Source organism: Pan paniscus, chromosome 5 (assembly GCF_029289425.2).
Source record: "Pan paniscus chromosome 5, NHGRI_mPanPan1-v2.0_pri, whole genome shotgun sequence".
In the NCBI taxonomy this organism is placed as follows: domain Eukaryota; kingdom Metazoa; phylum Chordata; class Mammalia; order Primates; family Hominidae; genus Pan; species Pan paniscus.
In genome coordinates this window covers 95,815,588-95,842,486 of record NC_073254.2, presented here as the reverse complement: position 1 = coordinate 95,842,486, position 26,899 = coordinate 95,815,588, and the positions used below count along the sequence as shown (strand labels likewise).

Genomic DNA, 26,899 nt, shown 5'->3' with positions numbered 1-26,899 from the left:
TAACTTTTTGGTAGGGATGTTCCCAACTATGTAATTTTTTTTAATTCCTATACTATCATTCTAATGATGTTTCAGAAGAGAAAGAAGATATAAATGTACGTAGACATTCTCCATGTTTATCAAGAAGTCCAATGTTTAACAAGGAAACACATCTTTATAGAATAATTCACTGTTAATTATTTTCATCATTGCCTTGGGAATGTTTAATAAAGTTTATTAATCTGACAATTTTACATTTCTCATTTTAATTTTTTTTTCTTTTTTTTTGAGAAAGAGTCTGCCGCCCAGGTTAGAGGGTAGTGGTACGATCTTGGCTCACTGCAACCTCTGCCTCAGCCTCCCAAGTAGCTGGGATTACAGGCACCCGCCACCATGTCTGGCTAATTTTTGTATTTTTAGTAGAAACAAGGTTTCACCATGTTGGCCAGGCTGATCTCAACTCCCGACCTCAGGTGATCCACCCGCCTTGGCCTCCTAAAGTGCTGGGATTACAAGCGTGAGCCACCGCACCCAGCCCATTTTAATCATTTTTTAAGCCTCAATCCTTAGTAATATAATTGTCTTATATGAGAATTGTAACTTAATCTTTAAAAGTTTGCTGTAAAATGCATTTCAGGTAAGTGGATTATGTTGTCACTGACTTGTATTCTAACTTTCATTATAAAATTGGAAATATTTTCCCTAAGGGGAAACAGGACTAATCCCAGGGTACAGTAACATCTTTTGAGATCTCTGAAATTTTAAAATCATTATGCAGAGTGACTCGTGCATATAATCCCAACACTTTGGGAGACTGAGGTGGGAGGATCACTTGGGGCCAGGAGTTCAAGACAAGCCTGGTCAACATGACGAGATCTTGTCTCTACAAAAAAATTTAAAAAAAAAAATTTAGCTGGGTATGGTGGTGTATACCTGTAATCCCAACCATTTGAGAGGCTAAGACAGGTGAATCACCTGAGCCCAGGAGTTCAAGGCTGCAGTGAGCTATGATCACACCACCACACATTGGCCTGGGCAACAGAGCGAGATCCTGTCTCTAAAGAAAATGAACAAAATAATTATGAAAAGAAACTAAGTTTCACAGAACTGTTCAAATATATACAATAATGAAAAAGCACAACAATGTAAAAATATAAGTACCCGAAACTATCAGAACTATTATTACTGCTGATCATTCCTCACATATTATACCCACCACCTAGTGGCAATCCCACAAAAAAAAAAGTACTTTTTCAATATTTGCAAATGTTATATTCTAAATGAAGAGTTCTACAGCTCGATAAAAGCAGAGGTAGAAATAGGAAACGTCAAAGAAGCTCTACCACTCTAAATAAGCCAGAGAGAAAACACTGTTGTTATTTTTTGGCATAATGACAAAAATAAATGGGATCTTTAGTTTCCATGGCACAAATTCCCCTTTTTTCCCTTTGTAAAAAATAAGTATACAGTCCACCTTATATTCTTGAGAATAATTTAACAGCTTCTTTTGTTGTTTTTTTTTTTTTTTTTTTTTTTTTTGAGACGGAGTCTCGCTCTGTCACCCAGGCTGGAGTGCAGTGGCGCGATCTCGGCTCACTGCAAGCTCCGCCTCCCAGGTTCACGCCATTCTCCTGCCTCAGCCTCCCGATTAGCTGGGACTACAGGCGCCCGCTACCACGCCCGGCTAATTTTTTGTATTTTTAGTAGAGACGGGGTTTCACCGTGTTAGCCAGGATGGTCTCGATCTCCTGACCTCGTGATCCGCCCGCCTCGGCCTCCCAAAGTGCTGGGATTACAGGCGTGAGCCACCGCGCCCGGCCACAGCTTCTTTTGTTAACAAGATACTGATAACCCCTTCTCATCATCCAGGGTAACTAATTAATATCTATTAAGTGAAATCATTTAAAATGTGCTGGACTGGATCAAGCCATGAAATCCATCTTAATCTAAAACTTAAAAACTTAGAACCAAGTAGCAACAGTAATTATAACCCACTGATGAACCAATTTTTCGGCAGAACATCAGAATTTAACTGTTTTTATAATATGAACAATCCATAACCAGTGTTATTGTTTTCATTTCCAAAAACAAAAACAGGCAGGAAATTTAAGTGACTCATCCATAGCCACATAACAGAGCACTAGGACAAGGCTCCTCTTTGTCCATCAACTGGCTGTCAAGTGAACTGTGCCAACCCCTCTACTTTCTTTTAAAAATCTGTTTCTATCAGAGCCCACTGGTAGAAATATTTTGCCACAGAAAAATTCTGCGTTTTAATAAATATTACTTAACATCCAATTTTCTGTTCCAAAAAAATGATTCACGTATGCACTGTAATATATATTGCTGAAAGCCAGTTTAAAATAGCTAGGATTCGTGTAGCTCAGAAGTAACCAATTTTAAATTGTTCAAGTTAAACAATTTTAAAACGTTCACAAATAAATAGTAACAATTTTAAAATGTTCATGCCAAATGCTTCTGCTTCACAAGTATTCAAACACATCCTTATGACATAAAATCAAGATATCTTTTTTCATTCTTAACATCAGTTGAAAAAAGTCAAAGTCTCCTTGATCGAGTACTTTTTACTAATGGAATAAACTTCAGACAAAAGGAATATAGCAGAATCTTTGTTTTATCATTTAAGTCTCGATTTTTTTAACCACTTGGAATAGCACATATTATTACATTTTTAGGATATACTATTATAATTTTAATAATTTTCAGATAATCAAGTTTCACAGCCTTACACTGGTTAGAAATCATTAAAATTTTATCCCAGCATTAAAAAGACAACAAACATTATACATATTGAAGTCATAATTCTTTAAAACATTAAATCTCACCTTAAAAATCAACAACTGAGCAACAGATCAAAATTAGAAATTCACAGGACTCCAAAATTTTCTAACTGCATCAATTATTCTTTACAATTAAAAATACAGCTATTAGGCCGGGCACGGTGGCTCACACCTTTAATCCCAGCACTTTGGGAGGCCAAGGTGGGTGGATCACGAGGTCAGGAGATCGAGACCATCCTGGCTAACACGGTGAAACCCCCATCTCTACTAAAAATACAAAAAATTAGCCAGGCGTGGTGGCAGGCGCCTGTAGTCCAGCTACTCGGGAGGTTGAGGCAGGAGAATGGCATGAACTCGGGAGGCGGAGCTTGCAGTGAGCCGACATTGACCCACTGCACTCCAGTCTGGGCCACACAGCAAGACTCCATCTCAAAAAATATCTATATATACAGCTATTATATTACTATGAGGGAAAAAATAAATCTCACAATTAAAAATGTCATGACATCTGCATAATTACATCTGTTCTTCATTTATAATTTACTTATTATCACAAGAAAATGCCAGAAACTTATACACCAATTATCTCCTACAAAAACTAATGTGATCAAATGTTCAATCTAATCAGTAATCCAAAAAATATATACTAAAATGAGATGTTATCATTCTTTTGACATGGTCCGAAAAATGAGATACTATTTCTGGCCAGGCGCAAGTGGCTCACGCCTGTAATCCAAACACATTGGGAGGCCGAGGCAGGCGGATCACTCGAGGTCAGGAGTTCAAAACCAGCCTGGCCAACATGGTGAAACATCTCTACTAAAAATTTAAAAATAAGCCAGGGGTGATGGCACACACCTGTAATCCTAGCTACTCAGGAGGCTGAGGCAAGAGAATCGCTTGAACCCACGAGGCGGAGGTTGCAGTGAGTGAGCCGAGATCGTGCCACTGCACTCCAGCCTGGGTGACAGAGCAAGACTCCATCTCAAAAAGAAAAAAAAAAAAGGAGAGAGATACTATTTCTGCCTACAGAATTAGAAAACAAATTTATTGTGATACTCTGCTAATGAAGGTGGAATTTACACATTTAAGTATTGTAAACAATTTAAATTGGTATAGTAGTTTTGAAAAGCAACACGACTATATGCATATACATCAAGAGTCATAAGAAAGTTTAGACTTTTTGACCTAGTATTTTCACTTCCAGGCATCTATCCTTAAGAAAATAATCAAAAGTTTATTTATACAAGATTCAGAATCAACCTAAATGCCCATCTACACGTAAATAGTATTCCGCCACGAAAAAGAATGAAATCCTGTCATTTGCATGAACACAGATGGACCTAGAAGATAATATGTTAAGTAAAATAAGCCAGGCACAGAAAGACAAACACTGTAAGAACTCACTCATACACGGAATCTAAAAAAATTGATTTCATAAAAGTAGAGAGTAGAATAGTGCTTACCAATGAAAGAGGGTGGAGGACAGGGGGAGGACCAGGAGAGGTTGTTCAATGGGTACAAAGTTACAGTTAGGAAGAATAAATTCTGGTGTTGTTACACAGTAGGGTGAATACAGCAAATAGTAATGTAGTGTTTATTTCAAGATAGCTAAAAGAGACTTTGAATGTTGTTACCACAAAGAAATGACACGTTTAAAGCAGTAAATATACTTTGATCATTATACTACATATACAAGCACTGAGACATCACATTGTACCCCATAAATATGTACAATTATGTGTCAATTATAAATAAAAATTAATTTTAAAAAAGCTTATATTCTCCGAAGCGGCAGTTAACAAAAAAAAAGAGGAGGAGAGGGAGGGGCAGGTGAAAAACAAAACAAAGAAAAAAACTTGGAAATAAATATTTAACAATAAAAGGTAATAAACTAAATTATAATACAGTATAATTCAGCATTCGAAGAGTGAACAACCACAGGTTTGATTACTCAATAAGAATTACCATGAAAAGCTATGACATACAGTGAATAATATGTACATGAAACCTGTTACGAGGATTAAATGAAAGACCATGTATCTCCAATAGGCACTTTTTCACACATTAACACGTTTAAAATTGAGATGTATTTAGCATTTGATGATGTGTCATTACTTAATTGGCAGTGACTTTTTTCTTTCTTAGCAGTATATAAAATATTAATTGTGCACCTTAGAATTCATGGTATTTTAGATTCAATGAAACCTGGTACTGTAATGAATTGAAGATCTAAATTTGAAAGGTAGAAAGTACTTTGAGGTTGGTAACCTGAAACTAGACATCTAAATAGCAAGTGAGTCTAGAGACCTCTCAGCATCTTCCTTCATTTCATCAGTAAAACCTACTTGCAGCATACTGAATAATGTTCATTTTTGGGTTTTGTGAAGAAGTTACATTGCATATGAAGGAATATCATGTTGCCTTTGCTTTTCAAAAAATTTGTTTAATAGCATGACAAACGCTTATTTCTTTCCTTAATTCCTTAATTCCACCTTAATTCCTTAATTCCCTTCTCCCACCTCCTTCCTCAGGTCCACACTCTCCAGCCTTCTCAACTGCTCCAAGTTCCTCCAAGTATTCCAGGTTTATCCCATCTCTACGCTTTAGCTCAAATGGCTTCTTCTGACAAAATCATTCTGGACCAGAGGCAGTGGTTCATGCCTGTAATCTTAACATTTTGGGAGTCCAAGGCAGGAGGACCACTTGAGGTCAAGAGTTCAAGACCAGCCTGGCCAACATGGTGAAACACCTTCTCTACCAAAAATACAAAAATTAGCTGGTATTACATTACATGAATCGGATATCCCCACCATCAGGGTGCTTCAGTTTAGTGGGAAGAACATAAGTAAATACAAGCAATATCGTTTTTTTCAGGATCTGGTGGAAGAGTGTGTGGGGGACACAGTGGGAATAAAGGTGAGAAAGACTGGTGGGAGGAGATTGGGCTGAGGCAGGAGAAGCTCAGGGAAAGATGATGCTAGAACGTGGTTCTGGAATGACTTTTTGTTTATTTTGAGATGAGTCTTGCTCAGTTGCCCAGGCTGGAGTGCAGTGGCACGATCTTGGCTCAATGCAACTTCCGCCTAGCAGGTTCAAGTGATTCTTATGCCTCAGCCTTCCAAGTAGCTGGGACCACAAGCACCCACCACCACACCTAGCTAATCTTTTGTGTTTTTTCACCATGTTGCACAGGCTGGAAACTTTTGCACTGTTAATGTGCCAAATTCTAATGATTTTTTAAAGTCACATTTGTTGAGGTATAATTTACATATAGTAAAATTCAACTTCTTAGGAGTACAGTTCAAGATACAGAATAGGCCGGGCATGGTGGTTCAAACTATAATCCCACAAGTTTGGGAGGCCAAGGTAGGAGAATTACTTGAGCCCAGGAGTTCAGTACAATCCTGGGCAACATAGTGAGACTCCTATCTCTACAAAAGACATAAAAATTAGCTGGGTATGGTGGTGCATACCTGTAGTCCCAGCTACTTGGGAAGCTGAAGTGGGAGGATCACTTGATCCCAGGAGGTTAAGGCTGCAGTGAGCCGTGATTGTGCCACTGCACTCCAGCCTGGGCAACAGAGCAAGACTGTCTCAAAAAAAAAAAAAATACATATATATATATATAGAGAGAGAGAGAGAGAGAGAGAATAGTTCCATTCCCCCATATATATATATATAGAGAGAGAGAGAGAGAGAGAGAGAATAGTTCCATTCCCCCATATATATATATAGAGAGAGAGAGAGAGAATAGTTCCATTCCCCCAAAAAGTTCCCTCATGCCCCCTTTGTAGTCAATTTCATTTGCCTTTCTTAGCTCCTGGCCACCACTTATCTGATTTCTGTTATTATGGAGATTACTTTTGCCTGTTCTAGAATTTCATATATATGGAATCATGTATTCCTGAGTTCTGGTGTCTTTCACTTAGCATAATGCTTGTGAGATTCATGCATGTTGTTGTGGCTGTCAGTAGTTGGGTTCTATTTACTGCTGAGTAGTTTTTCACTGCATGGGGTTATTTGCTTATCTGTTGATTTGCTGATGGATACTGGAATTGTTTCCAATTTGGGGTAACTATTAATAAAGCTGCTACAAATATTCACATGTGAGTCTTTGTGTAGACATTGCTCTTGGATAAATACCTGGGAGTAGGATTCCCAGCAGTATGGTAAGCAACATCTGAGAGTTCCCATTGTTCGACATCCTTGCTAGCATTTAGTAATATAAGTGTAAAAAATTTTTGCCTTTCTAGTGGGTGTGTAGTGCTATGTCATTGCATAGGCATCTTTACAAAATAAATGGCCTGAACTCCTCAAAAATTTTAAGGTCGTGAAACACAAAGAAAGGTAAATAACTATTCCAGATGACGTGAGACTAAAGCACTAACAAGTGAATGCAGCGCAGAATCTGGGACTTATCTTTGCTATGAATGACATGCTTCAGACAACTTGTGAACTCCAAAAACAGTCTGCAGATTTTAAATTATAGTAGTGATAACTGTTACCTATGGTCAGATGAGATAATGATTCTGCTATCAAGAAATACACACTGAAGTGTTTAGGGGTAAAGGGACAGCATGTCAACTTACAGTCAAAAAGTTCAGAAAAAAAGTTGTGCAAGACGTGTGTATATGTATGTATATGTACAGAGAAAGAGAAAATGATAAACAAAATGTGGTAAGGTGTTCATCTGAGAAATCTGGGTAAAGGGTATGCAGGAATTCACTGTACAGTACAGCCCTTGCAGCCCTTCTGGAAATATGAAATTAAGAGCAAAATAAAAATGAAAAGAAAAAATATATAGGAATACTACAAAGAAACTATAAAACATTATTAAACTAACAAAGACCTAAATAAAGTAAGCAACACACTATGACCTTAGGTGAGAAGACTCAATACTACTGAAAATGTCAGTTCTCTCCAACATGATCTCTAGGTTGAATGCAATCCCAATTAAAATTTCAACAGATTTTCTTCCAGGAACTTGACAAGCTTATTCTAAAACGTATGCAGAAATGCAAAGGCCAAGAATAGCCAAAACATTCTTCAAGAAGACCTAGACAGGAAGAAAAGATTTACTATAAAGCCACAATAAAACAGTGTGGTAATAGTGCATGAATAGACAGACCAAGGAAAAAGAGCAAAGATTTATATATATAAATATATAGGCTGGGCACAGTAGTTCACACTTGTAATCCCAGCACTTTGGGAAGCCGAGGCGGGCAGATCACCTAAGTCAGGAGTTTGAGACCAGCCTGGCCAACATGGTGAAACCCTGTCTCTACTAAAAAACACACACACAAAAAAAATTTAGCTGGGCGTGGTGGCAGGTGCCTGTAATCCCAGCTACTCAGGAGGCTGAGGCAGGAGAATCACTTGAACCTGGGAGACGGAGGTTGCAGTGAGCCAGGATCGCACCACTGCACTCCAGCCTGGGCAACAGAACAAGACTCCATCTCAAAAAAAAATTGTTTTAATTTTAAAAATAAATATATAAATATTTACTTGATTTAATTTACAACAGAAGTAAGCAATGCAGATAATGGGGAAAGATGAACTTTTCAATAAATGCCACGGGGACAACTGGATATCCACTTGGGGGTAAAAAATAAAATTTGAGTCCTACTGCACATCATATACAAAAATTATACATAGGTGGGTCATAAATCTACATGTGAAAAGCAAACAATAAAGCTTCTGTAAGTTTGTATAGAAGATTACCTTCATGATCTTACAATAGGAAAAAAAAAATTAACAGAACGCAAAAGCCAGGCAGTGGTAGCACGTGCCTATATTCCCAGCTCCACGGGATGATCGCTTGAGCCCAGGATTTCGAGGCTGCAGTCACGCCTGTGAATAGCCACTGCAGTCTGGTGTGGACAACGCAGTGATACCCAGTCTCAAAAAAAAAAAAAAAAAAAAAAGACCAAAAAACAAAACAAAACAAAAAACTAGGATCCAAAACAACATTAATCACAAAGGAAAAGATGTATAAATTTGACAAATTAAGAACTTGTGTTCTTAATTACTACACTATACTACTTCCTCCAAAAGAATACATTTCAGCATAATTTCCAGCTATTCTTATGACTTTCTTTTTAAATAGGAGAAAGCTTGCTACTCTGTGCTTCCAAAGATTAGCCTGGGAAAAGCTACATATAAAACCAATGTAACTTGTACATTATACTAAATTCATTCCTCTGTTTGCCCAGCAATAGAACAGACAGCAATTAATATACATCCCTCTCTCTCCCTTTTCCTGAGTTGTAAGAGCCTGGCATACAGTTGATGCTCAATAAAATATCCCTTGAATAAATGACTAGATGAAAAAATGATAATTTACATTTACTTAATTAAAAACACTATATAAATCCATATTTGGAGAACAAATGAAAGCGTGCACTGAATACTAAAAGCATAAGGAATTATAAAGTAACTCCTTACATTATTACACTGCCCCCCACCAATTCCAAGGATTAACAAATTAAACCACAAATCACTTTTAGTTTCTCTATAACAAAGTTTCAAACTAAAGCTACACCCCACAATCTTCAGCTGATACTTTATTCCTCAGCTCCACCCTCTTTTTTTTTTTTTTTTTTGAGACGGAGTCTCACACTGTTGCCCAGGCTGGAGCGCAGTGGTGCGACCTCGGCTCGCTGCAAGCTCTGCCTCCCGGGTTCACGTCATTCTCCTGCCTCAGCCTCCCAAGTAACTGGGACTACAGGCGCCCGCCACCACACCCAGCTAATTTTGTTTTTGTATTTTTAGTAGAGACGGGGTTTCACCGTGTTAGCCAGGATGGTCTCGATCTCCTGACCTAGTGATCTGCCCACTTCGGCCTCCCAAAGTGCTGGGATTACAGGCATGAGCCACCGTGCCGGGCAAACTTCCCTTTCACTTTGCTCTTCTCCATACTGCCATATCCTATGGAAAGCTGGCTTTCCCCAGCCTGATTCTATTACACTCCTAATTCTGGCTTTCAACTTCACTTCCATTCTCTGTGTCCAATCCTATTTTTTTTTTCAAACTTCCCTCCCAATTCCAAGTCCCTCAAATAAAGTCTCCCCCATTCAGGATCTCTCATGCTACTCATATAAAAAGTCATGGCTGGGCACGGTGGCTCACACCTGTAATCCCAGCACTTTGGGAGCCCAAGTCGGGCGGATCACGATGTCAGGAGATGGAGACCATCCTGGCTAACACGGTGAAACCCCGTCTCTACTAAAAATACAAAAAATTAGCCGGGCATGGTGGCATGCGCCTGTGATCCCAGCTACTCAGGAGGCTGAGGCAGGAGAATAACTTGAACCCGGGAGGCACAGGTTGTAGGGAGCGGAGATGGCGCCACCGCACTCCAGCCTGGGCAACAGAGCAAGACTCTGTCTCATAAATAAATAAATAATAAATAAAAATAAAAAAGTCCCTCCACCATGATCCCCCTTAAGACAAACTCTGATAAACAAGAACTATACTCAAACTTCTTTCCTCATCCCATCAACCATAAGGCAGAAATCTGACCTCTTCCTAATACACAGCCTTTTTGCTCCCCTCACCTTAAAAAATTCACAAATAAAGGTCATGTAATTATGTTGTGGTCTAGATGATAAATTTCCAACTCTTTCATAATGCCTGCAAACACTAAATGATCATCAAAATGATAGGTGGATCCTAGGCATTAATAGAGGAACCTTGACTTTATTGTCAAAATAATCAATGTTATTGGCCTTTTAGACACAGCCCAAGGCCCTTACTAATTATGGTATGTGTCAACATTACTGAGGCAAGTGGGATATTTTAAATGGCAAAAAAAAAAAAGAAGATATCAAATGCCATCTCAGAGATGGAAACTATCCCTTCTGGAAAATATGTCATTATTAAAATAAAGACCTCTACCCTGTAAGCCATCATCAAAATACCGGAAGAGAAAAAGGGAGAAATGCTGAAAGCACCACTTAACAAGTCTACTTCGATGTCCTAATTTCCACAAGTTGGGTTACCGGTTCAGTGAACCCAACCATGTGACCCAGGCAATATTTCCCATTCAAAATCAAAACAAGACCTTGTGCCTATAGGCTATTTTCCAAAGGATAGAAAAACTAAAACTTTAGGAGAAAACTAGAGGCACTCTGAGGAAAGACTAAAAATCTATCTGGGAGGCCAGGCTCAGTGGCTAATACCTGTAATCCCAGAATTTTGGGAGGGCAAGGGAAGAGGATCGCTTGAGCCCAGGAGTTCAAGACCAGCTTGGGCAACATAGCAAGACCCCATCTCTACAAAAAAAAATTAAAAATTAGCTGGGCATGGTGGCGCATGCCTGTAATCCCAGCTACTCCAGAGACTGAGGTGGGAGGATCACTTGAGCCTAGGAGATCAAGGCTGCAGTGAGCTGCGATCATGCCACTGCACTCCAGCCTGGGTGACAAAGCAAGACCCTGTCTTCTCAAAAAAAAAAAAAAAAGCTAACTAGCTAACTGAGGATTATCAAGGACTATCACTTGTTCTTTTGTGAAAAACTAAATTTGCAACAAGTAAATTTCAGAGAGGTCCATCCACAAAGACACTCAGAATCCTTGGCCAGACAGAGAGAATTTGTTTTCAGCTTAAGAGATAGTATGCACAGCAATAATAGATAAAGGGCAAGAAAACAAGGACACATAAACACAGGCTAAAAAGGGAAAAGAGAAAGAAGAGAAAGGAAACTTGAATCTAGAGATGGGATAACAGAGCAAGAATGAAAAGTGTAACAAGCAGAGCAACAAACTGGTTAAGAGAATGGTAAGACATTCAGCACTGAAAACTAAATGAATAGCAGGCAAGGAAGAAATTAGAGATCCGTAATAATCACCATATGAAATGACTCAAGTATAAACCTTTTTCTTTCCATTTTTCCTTTTAACCAGCTATAAAGAATGACAAAAAAAAATACTTTCATGCTGTCCTGCCCCTTCCAAAAAAAAAAGAATTAAAAAATTATGTGGAAGCAGCAGCAATAAGAATCTTGAATATAATAAGGGTAAGAGACGGTAAAAGACAGCGTAAGGTAAGAATTTATCTTGGTATAAGAAACCAAGATAAATCCACAAAATCTATGACAATATAAAACTATTTTAAACTGACACACATTAAGGTAATGTGTACAGTAATTGCATTTCGGTCTATCACTAAATTCAAACAAAATCCCCAGCACAAAGTCAGATTCAAAATGCGAAGGAAAATATGTTTTTTGAAATTTTCATTAAGCCAGAGAACTGCGCAACCCATCCCAAAGTCATCTCAATTTCCTGCCCATACTTTATATGACTCACCTCACTATAATACTTAGAGTAAGGTTACTCAGAATAATTAGTTTCATTCTGAACTCCAGCACCAGTCCTCATCTGTCCACACGTGGTTTAGGTGACACGCTACTCCCCCCATTCCTTTGTCTTTTTTTTTTTTTTTTTTTTTTTGAGATGGAGTCTTGCTCAGTGGCTCAGGCTGGAGTGCAGTGGCGCGATCTCGGCTCACTGCAAGCTCCACCTCCCAGGTTCAAGTGATTCTCCTGCCTCAGCCGCCCGAATAACTGGGACTACAGGTACCTACCACACCCGGCTAATTTTTCTATTTTTAGTAGAGACAGGGTTTCACCATATTGGCGAGGCTGGTCTCTGAACTCCTGACCTTGTGATCCACCTGCCTCAGCCTCCCAATGTGCTGGGATTACAGGCATGAGCCACCCACGGAGCCCCCTTTGTCTTATCTTATCTTGAACAGAAACAGTTTCTCCAAATGACACTGGAGGAAACACATGCAACCTTGAAAACCTGGAAAGCTGAGTTATCCCCAGCAGAGATCAACGTGTCAACTCCATGCTGGAGATGGAGGAACTCAAAAAATATCCCTCTCACTGTTACAGAATGGGTCAAATTCTCCAAGGGTATCCTCTATACGTAGCATATCTGCTGTGCACAAAGGCCACTGAAGAGTCACCATTCCATGCACACAATTTGTACTCCTGCCAGAAAGACCTCTCCCCTATTCTTCCTGTACTGCATTTCTACTCTCTGCTTCAAAAATTAAGCAAATCTCTCCTCCTCCCCGAAGTCATTCACTCTAACCCTTCTCAGGATTAGGTACCCCTTTCTATGAACCTACTTTTAACTTTACATAGTGTTAGTCTCTCTCTGCTTTGTTTTCTACTTTATTGTTAAAACAATCAATTTTACTGACCTTTTAGATGCCCAAGGCCCAATTTTGTTATTAAATTTTAATCTCGGCTGGGCACGGTGGCTTATGCCTGTAATCCCAGCACTTTGGGAGGCTGAGGTGGGCGGATCACTTAAGGTCAGGAGTTTGAGACCGACTTGGCCAACATGGTGAAACCCTGTGTCTACTAAAAATACAAAAATTAGCCAGGTGTGGTGGTGTGCACCTATAGTCCCAGCTACTCTACTCAGGAGGCTGGGGCAGAAGAATCACTTGAACCTGGGAGGCGGAGGTTGCAGTGAGCCGAGATCAAGCCACTGCACTCCAGCCTGGGTGACAGAGCAAGACTCTATCTCAAAAAAAAAAAAAAAAAAAGTTTAATCTCTCCTTAGAGTTTAAGGTCCAGAATTACATACTGCTTATTCATAAGCAGCCAGTATCTAACATAGTATATCATATATAGGGAATTATTAAATATTTGTTGATTGAAGGGATGAGTAGTAAATGCCCTCTTCAACCCAAATCGCTAAACATAGCTCTATGTTCAGTTAAAACCTGTAACAAAGTTTCAGAGAAGATTAAAGTTTCTGGAGGAACAGATGTATATCAATATTAGTTTATCTTCACAAAACTTCAAATCCAGCATATACCTTATGTTGTCTCTATAAAGAACAAAAAAATTAATATCAAGTAACATTTTCACATCACATATTTATTTATTTTATTTTATTTATTTTTGAGATAGAGTCTCGCTCTGTCACCCAGGCTGGAGTGCTGTGGCACAATCTCGACTCACTGCAATCTCCGCCTCCTGGGTTACAGTGATTCTTCTGCCTCCGCCTCCCAAGTAGCTGGGATTACAGGTGTGCACCACCACACCCAGCTAATTTTCGTATTTTTTAGTAGAGACAGGGTTTTGCCATGTTGGCCAGGCTGGTCTTGAACTCCTGACCTCAGATGATCCACCCCTCTCAGCCTCCCAAAATGCTGGGATTACAGGCATGAGCCACTGCGCCTGGACACATCACATATTTAAAGTGTGCTGATTTAACAATGATCTTTGCCACTACCCAATTTTTTTTCCTAGACCTCCAGCCCCCATTACCCAATTATTTTGCGACAAGTAGATTTCAAAGAGGTCCATGAAGACAGTCAGAATCCAGAATCCTTGGCCAGACAGAGAGAATTTGTTTTCAGCTTAAGAGATAGTACATACAGCAGTAAGATATGGGGCAAGAAAATAAGGACACATAAAAACAGACTTAAAAGGGAAAGAAGAAAAAGGAAACCTGAATCTAGAGATGGGATAACAGCAAGAATGAAAAGTGTAACAAGCTACAGCAACAAACTGGTTAAGAAAAAGGTAAGTCATTTAGCACTGTAAACTAAACGAATAGCAGGCAAGGGAGAAATAAGAGATCTGTAATAATTACCACATGAAATGACTAAAGCATAAAACCTTTTTCTTTCTACTTTTCTTTTTAAACAGCCATAGAAAAAGAATTTAAAAAAAGAAAACACTAAGGTTAATGAACACAATATATAGTTCCTAAAGTGAAAATGACATATTACAATAAAGTATCAAAAATGAAAGACAACTCAGTCAATTAAAACAGATATGCTGTCTCAAAATGCATTTTTTTAAAACAACAGTTTTTATTAAGAATTTTTTTTTTTCAGATGGAATCTCACTCTGTCACCCAGGCTGGAGTGCAGTGGCACAATCTTGGCTCACTACAACTTCCACCTCCTGGGTTCAAGCGATTCTCCTGCCTCAGCCTCCCAAGTAGTTGGGACCACAGGCACTTGCCACCACGCCTGGCTAATTTTTGCATTTTTAATGGAGACGGGGTTTCACCATGTTGGCCAGGCTGTTCTCAAACTCCTGACCTCAGGTAATCTGACCACCTCGGCGTCCCAAAGTGCTAGGATTATAGGCGTGAGACACTGCACCCGGCCTCGTTTTTTATTAAGAATTTAGACCAGGCACAGTGGCATGTGCCTGTAATCCCAGCACTTTGGGAGGCCAAGATGGAAGGATCACTTGAGGTCATGAGCTGGAGACCAGACTGAACAATGTAGCCAAACCCTATCTCTTTTTTTTTTTTTTTTTTTTTTTTTTTTTTGAGACAAAGTCTCACTCTGTCATCCAGCCTAGAATGCACTGGCGGGATCATGGTTCACTGCAGCCTCAACCTCCTGGGCTTAAGCAATCTTCCCATTTCGGCCTCCCAAGCAGCTAGGACTACAGGCATGCGCCACCATACCCAGCTGATTTTTTTATTTGTTTTTTTGTAGAGATAGGATTTATGTTGCCCAGACTGGTCTGAACTCCTGGGCTCAAAGGATCCTCCTGTCTCAGCCTCTCAAAATACTGGGATTACAGGCGTGAGCCACCGCAGCTGGCCTCCATTTTTTTTTTAAGTATTTAAAAAAAGAAAAAAAAGAATTTCATTAGCAAACAAACTCAAATGGCAACAGAAGTAATTAGGAGAATAATTAGCTTATATTCTGGTTCACTTTCAATGCCTTTTTTTCTCTTCGGGAAATTAGAAAAAGGCAGAAAAAAAATTTTTTTTTTCTTTGAGACGGAGTCTCGCTCTGTCACCCAGGCTGGAGTGCAGCGGCACTAACTGGGCTCAATGCAAGCTCCGCCTCCCAGGTTCAAGCCATTCTCCCGCCTCAGCCGCCTGAGTAGCTGGGACTACAGGCGCCCGCCATCACGCCCGGCTAATTTTTTTTTTATTTTTTAGTAGAGACGGGGTTTCACCGTGTTAGCCAGGATGGTCTCAATCTCCTGACCTCATGATCCGCCTGCCTCGGCCTCCCAAAGTGCTGAGATTACAGGCGTGAGCCACCGTGCCCGGCCAGAAATTTTTTAGAACTATTTATTTTACTTATATTCACTAAGCCAATACAAGACATATATATAAACAAAATACCATAAAGCAATTAAACAAAACTGTTGACTTACTGCAAAATTCTTAAGAAACCATAAAATATAGAAGACAATATACTATATTCATTGGGTATTGATGATGCGCGTCTGTAATCCAGCTACTCAGGAGGGTGTAACAGGATGATCACTCAAGCCCAGGAGTTTAAGATCAGCTTGGGCAATATAGCAAGACTCTGTTTCAATTTTGAAATTAAAAAAAATATACCATATTGTACAATATTTGTAAGGTGTCTTATACCTTGGCCATTATAAGTAATTAACAATCAAAATATCAATTTCTCTAAATCAGAATATAATATGGTGTCTTGATTCTATGCTGTATTAAACAAACTGTTTTTTCAAGTTTGAAACTGTCTCCCACGGTCTTGGCCTTCAAATAATTTCATTCTGGAAACTGAAGAACAAAGAATACTTTTTTCTTTGTATTATAAGTCAAATAAAGCTAAACTAAAATGAATTGGGGGCAGGGAATAAGTGTTTCTTCATATAAAATCACAAACTTGGCTGGGTGCAGTGGTTTATGCCTGTAATTCTAGCACTTTGGGAGGCCACAGGGGGCAGACAGATTGAGCCCAAAAGTTTGAGACCAGCCTGGGCAACACAGCGAAACCTTGTCTCCACAAAAAAATATATATATATAAAAATTAGCTGGGTGTGGTGGCGCACACCTGTAGTCCCAGCTACTGGGGAGACTGAGGTGCCAGGATCATCTGAGCCCAGGAAGTCAAAGTTGCAGTGAACTGAAATTGCGCCACTGCACTGTAGCCCAGGTGACACAATGAGACCCTGTTTCAAAAAAAAAAAGAAAGAAAAGAAAAAGAAAAAAAAGAGAAAGAAATCACAAACTCAACTTTTTAAAAAAATCTTTTAAACCCAAAGTCTGTGTTTCAAACAGCCAGCCACATTTGTGTAAATAATTATGCCAGAAAACCATATTTTTATCATTTGATAAAGTGATCCATCTTTATCACTTGAGCTTGGGAGTACTAGGCCCTGAAGACACAAGCGTAAATTCTGATATGTACCCTTAAGAAAGATATTAATACATTTAACAATGAGATACTTTTCTCATCCATCACAGTTATGAAAATTAAAAACCTGTCACACTGAGTTGTTCTCACTTTGAGACTATAAACTGGTAAATCCTCTGAACCAGTATTTCTTAGTACACACCAAGGATATCTGTTGAAGCACTGTTAAGAGAGGAAAAACCACAAACCATCTGAATACCTATTGATTAAAAAAATGGTTTCGTAAACTATGCTGTATCTGGACAGAGAGTCATGCAATAATTTTTTAAAGTAAGGTGAATCTTTATCTTCCAACATGAGCTATTGTTACATAAAAAAATAGAATTGTAAAACATTTTGTGGAGTACAAGATCTTTCATGTTAAAAAAACAAACAAATAAACAAAAAACACATACAAGGCCAAGCACAGTGGCTCAGACCTATAGTTTCAGCACTTTGGGAGGCCAAAGTGGGAGCATTGCTTGAGGCCAGGAATTTGAGACCAACCTGGGAAACACAGCAAGACCCCATCTCTACCAAAACACATACACACACACACACACACACACACACACTGCACATTTCTACAAGACTAAAAATGTAAGTAATAGTAAAAGACAGACATATACACACCAAAATGATAGTAGTTCTTAGTTTCTAAATAGGGAAGAGCAACCAGGTGGTGGCCTAGGGGAATGCCAACCGCTGTATTATTTTGATTTCTGGTTGGCAAAAGGATGCATTCACTTTTTAGCTGATTAACTTAAAATGAACACAATGTAAACAGATGTTATTCAAAAAGATTTATGGGGCTTTAACCCTTTCTAACCATTGCTGCTAATATTCTTTTTTAAAAAATAGTATTATAAGTTCCCTGGCTCATTAAGTCCTTGACTAGCCCAATCTTACCACCTCTGAGAAATTTTATGTTGATAGGATGGCCTAGAATTTATATTTGGAGAAAACAATATTTAAAAGAAGTGACAATATATTCACAGTGCACAGGATAAAATTATTTATTGAATAGACATTTATGGAGCATCTATTCTAACAGGGAAAAGTACTAGGCCCTGAAGACACAAGAATAAAATCAAGCGTTTACAACTTACAAAAGGAGAAAGACAAGTACACCACAATGTACAGCAATATTTATAGTACTGACATAAAGTAGTCCTAGAAATGGTGCTCGGGGGAGCAGTGAAGGACAAGGACCAGGACACAGGAACTCCATTTTGAACGGAGTATTAAAAGATGAGTAGGATAAAATCTTAAAGAAATGATACGCTACACATTCCATGAAAACAAAACGAAAAACACCAGTGTGCTCTGCCTATCAGGATTCAAGCTACCTTGTAAATATCACTAATTACTCATATTAGGAACAGATTAGTCAACTCCATTAAAAAGCCACTTTCCATCCCTGCATAATGGTAGCTCTATGGATTTGTGACTCAGACCATATTCCCTCAAACCAATGCATTACTAAACTTTAACTAGACATCAGAATTGTTAAACAATAACAAAATAGAATTGAACAACTGAATAAAGCTGAAGCCCTGAGCAGCCTAACTGGAAAAGGAGAAGACCCTTTTATAGGTCATACACACCTCCTGACCTGTATTTGGCAATCTGCTCCCCAACTGCCAACAGATAAGCAGCACAGCCCTCAAGGTTGGAGACTGATCTTTGGTAAAGCAGGCATCCACCCCAGATGCTGCTGTCTCCCGTACACAGGCCTCAGAGCCAAGGGAGGCCTGGAACCTGAGAAGTTTATTTCCAATTTGGACAGTTGCCAATGCATCTCATTTGAAGCATCCAGAGACAAGGGCCAGCCCAACCCCCCAGTGCCAGAAGCCAAGGCAGCATTATCTTCTGTATAAGTTCCTGACCCAGAGGTGACCTGCACAATTTCTTCTGTGCCTGCTATGGAAGAATTTGCTCAGCTCGGCTATTATGAAGACTCTAACCTTACCAGTGGCAACATGGCAACCACAAATCCCAAATCCCAGGAGGATTATACTTAATGGAGAGAACTCACTGTACTATTGGGACTACTGGCACTGCAAAAACGGCACCTTCTTTACAATGTATAAATGATAATATCGAAGGATAATCTTGTATACATAAAATAATTTCTCAGCGGACGTGGTGGCTCACACCTGAAATCCCAACACTTTGGGAGGCTGAGGCAGGCAGATCACCTGAGGTCAGGAGTTCAAGACCACCCTAGCCAACATGGTGAAACCCCATCTCTACTAAACATACAAAAATTAGCCAGATGTGGTGGCATGTGCCTGCAATCCCAGCTACTCGGGAGGCTGAGGCAGGAGAATCGCTTGAACCTGGGAGACAAGAGGTTGCAGTGAGCCAAGATCGTGCCATTGCACTCCAGCGTGGGTGACAGAGAGAGACTCGTCAAAAAAAAAAATAGTAATAATAATAATAATTTCTCAATAAACTCCCCCAGTTTTAAGCACTACTTCATAGAAGTGGAGGGAAGGGATTAAAATTAAAGCTAAGGGGAAGACTTCAATTCCTTGGTTTTCCTCTTTAAGGAAAATCTCTAACAAATATACCATAAAATTTTAACTATTACTTAATAAGCTACTTTTTTAAAGGTAAGAAGACAATTGTTACATGAAAAGTAAAAACACCCATGTTGCTTTAATGTATTTCAATATTTAAAGGTCTAAATGGTCACATAAAACATTAAATTGCATTCATTCTCTAATGGTAGCAAAAAAGATCCAATGGAAAGTAAATGAATATCAGCAATTTAGTGGTAGAAAGACACAGAAATGCATGAAAAGAACATGTCAAAAGTAAAGATAACTTTATTCAAACTACTGGATTATGGGTCTATCAATTATTTAAATTTATACAGGGCTATAATTAATAAAAATCATTAATCCTATTTGGTACAAAAATGTTAACTATCATGCTGTTAAATTACATTCACCTAGAAAAATATATACCATTTTATTATGTAAAAATAAGTTCATTACATTTTATTATGTAAAAAAGCATTTATATTACCTGTTATATTTAACATCTCAAAAAACTATTTGCTTTGGACTATGAATGAACATTCATTTACATAATTCATCAAGCAATTATTAAGTGGGGCTATAGCAAGGTGTTACAGTAATATCATTTTGATAATTACTCTTCTTGATACAGCAGCATTAGTCAGAGAAACAACAACCATAAATTCCAGGTCTAGAAATGAAATTTCCCAGTCACCTTATAAAGATGAAAATGCATTTAATTTTTAAGGCCTTCTAAAAAACTAGTGATTATCTCTATGTAATAGAAATATCAAAGATTCTTATTCACTTCATTTTGGTCTTGTGGATTTTCCACAATGAACAAATAAGTTGATTTTGTAGTTTGGGAAGGGTGAATTTTTAAAGAGGCCTGATTAGTTCACAGAGGTATTCCGTCACCCATCCTAATGTTTTGCCACCATCTTACACTGCTCTTTCTCACATCTTTCCTCTCTAATATGGTTTCATAGCACCCACAGAACTTCTCCACTGAAGCATAACCATATGATAAAAGGTTGTTTAATGTCCATCTCCCTACTGGAACATAAGCTTGATGATGGTGGGACTGTGTCTGTACTGCTCACAAATCCATCTCTCAATCCTGGCATTGTGCCTCTACATAGCAGGCAAACAACTCTCAATGAATAAACTAACAAACTAGTCTAAAATCCCTCTGAATGCAGCTGAAGATCAAGCCTTCTACTGTTTTCACCAAAAAATACTGATTGATACATGATCACTACCTTCTGCATTTGAAACATGTCTGAATCACCTCATTAGTCTTATTTCTTTCAAGGTAATCAATTCCAGTTTCCTAAAATCTTCTCTAACTTGTGTGGCTGTCATTCCGAACCTTAGTTTCTCCACAATGGTTCAGCTGCAGAGTTGAGTGTTAAGTCAAACATTCCACTTTTTATTTACTACTGATCATAATTGGATACTCATTATTTTATATAAAATTTGGAGAATTCAATCAAGTGTGAAAAATATCCTCACATGTAAACAGCCTGCCTACCAGAATATGAAATTTCAAATTGGGAAGAATCTGTTTCATTCTCACCACTCATGTTTATCACTAGCATAGTATTTGCACCAACTATATTATTTCACTTCTAATGGATTCTATGTCACAATTATGACAATTACTTCATCTTTTTTTGACTATCAGAAACACATATAGATAAACCTATAGTCACTTTCCTACCTCACAGAATCAATTTAAACATTTCCTAAAAAGTCAAGTAAATACACTTAAAAATCCAATTATTTGAACAAGATAATTGAACAATATGCTTTAATAATAAGTATATTTACTAAAATTATAAAGATCACCAACACAGTTCAAATACTATCTCAAAACTTTAGCACTTCATTGAAGGGCCCAATATTATCTCCATCCTACAGAAAATCAAGATGACTTAATGCCTACCTGACAGAAAAATACAACACAATAGGTATAAAATTCCTCAACACTGCCTCTCCAACTGAAAACACATCGGTAACTTCATCCACCTATACCTGAAGGTGATCCAAAACTCTTTTCAGAGCTGACTTCTCCACATGTGTTCTTAGTCCCGTCTGTTCTCAACCGTTGTAGTATCTGGATGCTCAATACTGTCTGAACTGGTTTTAGTCATTTCCTCATCACTATTTCTTTTTGTCAGTAAGGTTAGTAAAACAATGATTCCTAATGTAAAATGTTTCCTTTATATTAAAACCTAACCAAGCACTCAAAAGGGAGAGTTTTCTAATTGAACTACGAAGAAAGTTTATCTAAATTAGGCTATTCAGACTTACAAAATTATCTACGCGAATGAGAAGGCTTTAAACTGTGCGACGGGGGTGGGGGATAGTGTATGAGTGTGTATACTCACATCAATGATCAAATGGCCTACCTACATCTCCGAACATAGAATGTAAACAAAGCAATTTAGGTAAGACATGAAGAATCTTTGTGACAAACAGGAGACAAAAAGAGGTTACAGAAACTTCATCTCAGAAGCTCATTAAAATAAGGATAAAACAAGTGAGTGACCTGTTTAGAGTGGTTTAGATACTGTAGGCCAGAAACAGAAAAGTAGACTCAACAGTATTAGTTTCAACAGAATTAATTTCTACTTTCAAATTTTGTATCAAGTGTACCATTTTAATAATTTTAAATAATTCTTAAGTCTCTATCCCAGAGAGTGTTCTACTTTTGTAACTCCTCCACAAGATACCATACATTTTAAAAATTAGTACACAAAAACTAAATTTTTAAAACATTCTGGTTACCAAGAGTTTCCTCAACACCTGACAAGAAAGTTTTACTTACAAAGATTTAATTTTTAAAAAAGGTAAGTAATTGAACTGCAGATTGGAACTACCTGGGGATCTTTGAAAAAGTACTGACAAATACCACCCTCCGAGATACGGGACTTAATGGTTTAAGCTGTAGCACAGGTATCTCAACCCTAGAATTCTATTATTTGACTTCTCACAGTATCAAGTGTGAATTCTATTGTTTTCCTGTAAATAATTATTCAGAAAGTCAACCTCAATCTCATTTATACTGCGAACAGGAGTAAGGGAAAGATTTCATCATACTGTCTTTTAAAATTTGGGAGGATTCTTAATTGTTTAGGATCTATCTTTGTGTAGCTGATTTTTTCTCTCTAAACTCTATTTAGAGAGAAATACATTTAGCATCTAATATCTAAATACAGTTACTGCAGTTTTGATGAGGAACAACTACAGATAAATGTACCTTGAGTTAAAACACATATTCACTCTTTTCCTTTTGTTTATTAATTAAACTCCTGGGAGTTATACACACAATTTAGTGGAGGCCACTAAAAAAACCCTTTGAAGAATCCTTTTTATTAAGAAAATTTCTGGGCTGGATGCAGTGGCTGGCACCTGTAGTTCCAGCACTTTGGGAGGCCAAGGCGGCCAGATCACTTGAGCTTAGGAGTTTGAGACAAGCCTGGACAACATGATGAAACCCTGTCTCTACAAAAAATACAAAAATTAGGCAGGCGCGGTGGCATGAGCCTCTAGTCCCAGGTACTTGGGGGCTGAGGCGGGAGGATCACTTGAGCCCAGGAGGTCGAGGCTGCAATGAACTGTGTTTGCATCACTGCACTCCAGCCTAAGCAACAAAGTGAGACCATCTCAGGGGGGGAAAAAAAAAGAAAAGAAAAAAGTGCTGTTATCTTATAGCTTATACATGCGTCTTGGGGTAAGCTATCAATACTATCCTCGTCAACAACATCAAAATATTTATACTGTTATCCATCAAGATTCAACTAAATTGCCAATGTGACATCAAATAATCAGGAAATATAAATCAGTTAAAAGACATCTGGCTTTCAATTACACAAACAATGGTCATTGGAAAATGCCTATAAAACTAAATGAGGCCAAGGGCACTGGCTCACACCTGTAATCCCAGCACTTTGGGAGGCCATGGCTGGTGGATCACCTGAGGTCGGGAGTTCAAGACCAGGCTATTTAACATGGCGAAGCCCCATGTCTACTAAAAATACGAAAATTAGCCAGGCATGGTGGTGCAAGCTTGTAATCCCGGCTACTCAGGAGGCTGAGGCAAAAGAATCGCTTCAACCCGGGAGGCGGAGGTTGCAATAAGCCAAGATCATGCCACTGCACTCCAGCCTGGGCAACACAGTGAGACTCTGTCTCAAAACGAACAAACAAACCTAAAGGAGGTTAGTTTAGAAGTTTCAATACCACATACAGAGCAACAAATACTATATATAATAAACAACATGAGAACATTACTTCTGGCTGTTTTCAACTAAGTATCTCATTACGGAATTTCTCTTTGTATCTTTATAACAATCTCTCTGTGTTGGTCTGTTTTTACCTTGCTATGAAGGAATACCTGACACAGGATAACTTTTAAGAAAAGAGTTTCAATTGCTTCACAGTCCTGCAGGCTGTATAAGCAGGGCTGCAGCATCTGCTTCTGGAAAGGGCCTCATGAAGCTTACAATCATAGTGCAAGGCAAAGGGAGAGTGGGTGGTGTTACATGGTGAGAGCAGAAGCAAGAAGACGAAGCAAGAGAAGCCCTAACAGAGAAATCTACTAGGGTAGTGCGGAAGGGAAATGTGGGGTCTGAGCCCCCACAGAGTCCCCACCAGGGCACCACCTACTGGAGCTGTGAGAAGGGGGCCACTGCCCTCCAGAAGTGAGAATGATAGAGCCACTAGCAGTTTGCATCCTGAACCTGGAAAAGCCACAGGCACTCTATTCTTTTTTTTTTTTTTTCTTTGAGACAGAGTCTCACCGTGTAGCCCAGGCCAGAGTGCAATGGCACGATCTCAGCTCACTGAAACCTCTGCCTCCCAGGTTCAAGCAATTCTCCTGCCTCAGCCTCCCAAGTAGCTGGGATTACAGGCGTGTGCCACCATGCCCAGCTAATTTTTCCTATTTTTAGTAGAGACGGGTTTCACCGTGTTAGCCAGGATGGATCTCCTGACCTCGTGATCCACCCACCTCGGCCTCCCAAAGTGCTGGGATTACAGGCATGAGCCACCGCGCCCAGCCTACTCAATTCTATTCTTGAGAGCAGCAGAGGGAGTGGAGCTGCCCGAGACCTTGGGAGCCCACGACTTGCACCAGTGTGCCCTGGATGTGGAACACAGAGTCAAAGGGGATTATTTTAAAGCTTTAAGATTTAATGACTGCCCTGTTGGGTTTCAGGGGCCTATAACCCCTTTCTTTTAGCCAATTCCTCCCTTTTGGAATGGGAATGCTTACCCAATGCCTGTACCCTCACTGTATCTTGGAAGTAAATAACTTGTTTTGATTTTACAGGCTCATGGGTGGAAGGAGATGAGTCTCAGATGAGACTTAGGACTTTGGTCTTGCTGGAATGAGTTAAGACTTTGAGGGACTTTTGGGAAGGGATGATTGTATTTTACGATGTGAAAAGAACATGAGATTTGGTGGAAAGATATGGTTTGGACATTTGCTCCCTCCAAATCTCATGTTGAAATGTGGCCTCCGATGTTAGAGATGGGACCTGATGGGAGGTGTTTCAGGCATGCAGGCAGATCCCTCATGAATGGCTTGGTGCCACCCCCACAAATGAGTGAGTGCTCGCTCTGAGTTCACAAGAAATCTGGTTGTTTAAAAGAGTGTGGCACTTCCCTCCTTTTTCTCTTGCTGCCACTCTCACCATGTGACAACAACCTCTCTCCCTTTGTCTTTCACTATGACAGTAAGCTTCCTGAGGCCCTCACCAGAAGCAGATGCTGGTACCATGCTTCTACATCCTACAGAACCCTGTGCCAATTAAACCTCTTTTCTTTATAAATTACTCAGTCTCAGGCATTCCTTTACAGCAACGCAAAAACCAGACTAATACATTCTCTATGGCAAAATAGTTCATATATAGTTCATATATTTTACAGCAATAATTGGCTACTCCCTTTGCTTATTCCCAAACTCACTATCCCTTGAAGGTATTAAAATGAATTATTGGCCAGGCACAGTGGCTCATACCAGTAATCCCAGCAGTTTGGGAGTCAGAGGCTGGTGGATCACTTAAGGTCAGGAGTTTGAGACCAACCTGGCCAACATGGTGAAACCCCATCTCTACTAAAAATACAAAATATTAGCCAGCCATAGTGGCAGGCGCCTGTAGTCCCAGCTACTCGGGAGGCTGAGGCAGGAGAATCACATGAGCCCAGGAAGCGGAGGTTGCAGTGAGCCGAGATCACACCACTGCACTCCAGCCTGGGTGATAGAGCAAGACTCCATCTCATAAAATAAAATAAAATAAAATAAAATAAAATAAAATGAATTATTTACACTTGGAGGAAAACTCTTTTGTGAAATTTTTAAAAATCTTGTATTTAAATTCAGGTGTAAAATAGATCAGATTATTAACACCCAAATATTCTAAAACTACAGGTTAAAAAGTTATTTATGCATTCTGCAATAGATACAGCCATAAAAACACTGAGAGGTGCTCACTTTGGGAGCACATATACTAAAATTGGAAGGACTCAAAGAAGATCACCATAGCTCCTGGGCAAATGCAAACTGGTAAAATGTTTCAGTTTCTTTTTTATTATTGCAGACACACTGGGCAGCTCTTCCAACATGTAATCCCAGCTACTTAGGAGGCTGAGGCAGGAGAATCACTTGATACCCGGAGTTAAGACCAACCTGGGCAACAAACCTTATTTCATTATTTTTAAAAATGGTGAAAGTGTTTTGGGAGGCAAAATATAATTTCTGTAGTAAATTCATTTTTTTTAAATGCAAGAAATTTCCACCAATTTAATTGCTTAAGAATAGAATTTGTGGCCAGGGGCAACGGCTCACACCTGAAGTCCCAGCACTTTGGGAGGCCAAGGCAAGCAGATGGCTTGAGCTCAGAAGTTAAGAGACCAGCCTGAGCAACATGGCAAAAGCCTGACTACAAAAATACAAAAATTAGCCGGGTGTGGTGGTGCGCACCTGTAGTCTCAGTTACTCAGAGGCTGGGGTGGGAGGATCGCTTAAGCCCGGAAGACAGAGACTGCAATGAGCTGAGATCATGCCACCGCACTCCAGCCTGGGCAACAGTGAGACTCGGCCTCAAAAAAAAAAAAAAAAAAAAGGAATTTGTAAATCATGTGTATTTATGAACCATATACTATTTATAACTATTATAGTTTCTCATTTACATCACTTTAAATGAAACATTAATTTTATATTCATTCTTATTATTTATTTATATGTATTATTATTCAGAATGTAAAAGCTTCAGTGTCTCACTTAAAGACAGGAATGCAACACTCAAGAATAAATTGAGGGCCAGGCATAGTGGCTCACGGCTGTAATCCCAACACTCTGGGAGGCCAAGATGGGCAGATCACTTGAGGCCAGGAGTTCGAGACCAGCCTAGTCAACATGGT

At 39.1% G+C, this 26,899-nt stretch overlaps 1 protein-coding gene and 1 pseudogene across 6 annotated transcripts in view; one reads left to right on the top strand and one right to left on the bottom strand.

The window, feature by feature from the left end:
• MYO6 (myosin VI) overlaps positions 1-26,899 on the bottom strand; it is a 167,697-nt gene that overhangs the window by 122,753 nt on the left and 18,045 nt on the right. The window lies entirely within an intron of this gene.
• LOC112440223 (U6 spliceosomal RNA) lies at positions 25,963-26,062 on the top strand (annotated as a pseudogene).